The sequence below is a fragment of the Mastomys coucha genome, unplaced genomic scaffold, assembly GCF_008632895.1.
Source record: "Mastomys coucha isolate ucsf_1 unplaced genomic scaffold, UCSF_Mcou_1 pScaffold21, whole genome shotgun sequence".
NCBI lineage: Eukaryota > Metazoa > Chordata > Mammalia > Rodentia > Muridae > Mastomys > Mastomys coucha.
The window spans coordinates 161,460,369-161,461,223 of record NW_022196904.1 but is presented as its reverse complement, the minus strand read 5'-3'; the positions used below and the strand labels follow the sequence as shown (position 1 = coordinate 161,461,223).

The window sequence follows — 855 nt, the reverse complement described above, 5'->3', positions numbered from 1 at the left end:
AATCTGGAAAATAAATTGAAAATTAAATGCAGTACTTGGCATACTTGGCATTTACTAACTTTGATAAATATGCCCAAAGGAAAAGTTATAAAAAGGAACAACATGATCATTTCTGCGGTAGCTACAAATTTATATAAGTAACTCTTAATTGATTCAAAACTCAAAATAACTCAAGAAAAGCATCAGTACATAATTTACCTGTACTAACTGGTTAGCAATTTGGGTTTTTTAATTGTATTTTAATTAATTTACTTGGTGATGGGCATACACATGCCACAGCCCACATATATAGGACAGAGGACAACTTGAAGGAGTCAGCTGTTTCTCCCTACCAGTGAGTCCTGGAAATCAAAGTCAGGATGCCAGGTTTGGTGGTAAGTACCTCTACCCACTGGTCCAGTATTCTTTTTTAATGTGAAATCGGGATGAACTTAAGACAATGTTGTTGTTTTTCTACTCAACTCTTACTTCTTTGAAGGATGCTTGTTCCCATTGTTTAGATTAAAGTCTAACTAAACTTGTGTTCTAAGTGTTTTTATGAGGCAGGCATGGTGGTGTATGCTATAACCCCAGCACTCTCAAAGGTGAAGAAGAAAGACTAGAGTTCACATATGGGAATGCTATGAATGAATGAATGATTCTATTAGCTCCTAAACCTTCCAATCACATTTGATAAATGAAATATTTAAGGTCACTGTTTTTTTAAAATAAGGAGTTAAATTTAATCTCTAGTATGTATTCCATTTGAAGGAACTCTAATAAACATATACAACAATGACCAAGAGCTCCCCCCACTGTCTAGTGCACCTCTCTCCCCCCACTGTCTAGTGCACCTCTCTCCCCCCACTATCTAGT

General features: G+C 36.0%; 1 protein-coding gene across 3 annotated transcripts in view; it reads right to left on the bottom strand.

Moving 5' to 3' along the window:
- Positions 1-855, bottom strand: part of Uhrf2 (ubiquitin like with PHD and ring finger domains 2) — a 67,861-nt gene that overhangs the window by 15,533 nt on the left and 51,473 nt on the right. The gene's annotated exons all lie outside the window — the stretch shown is intronic.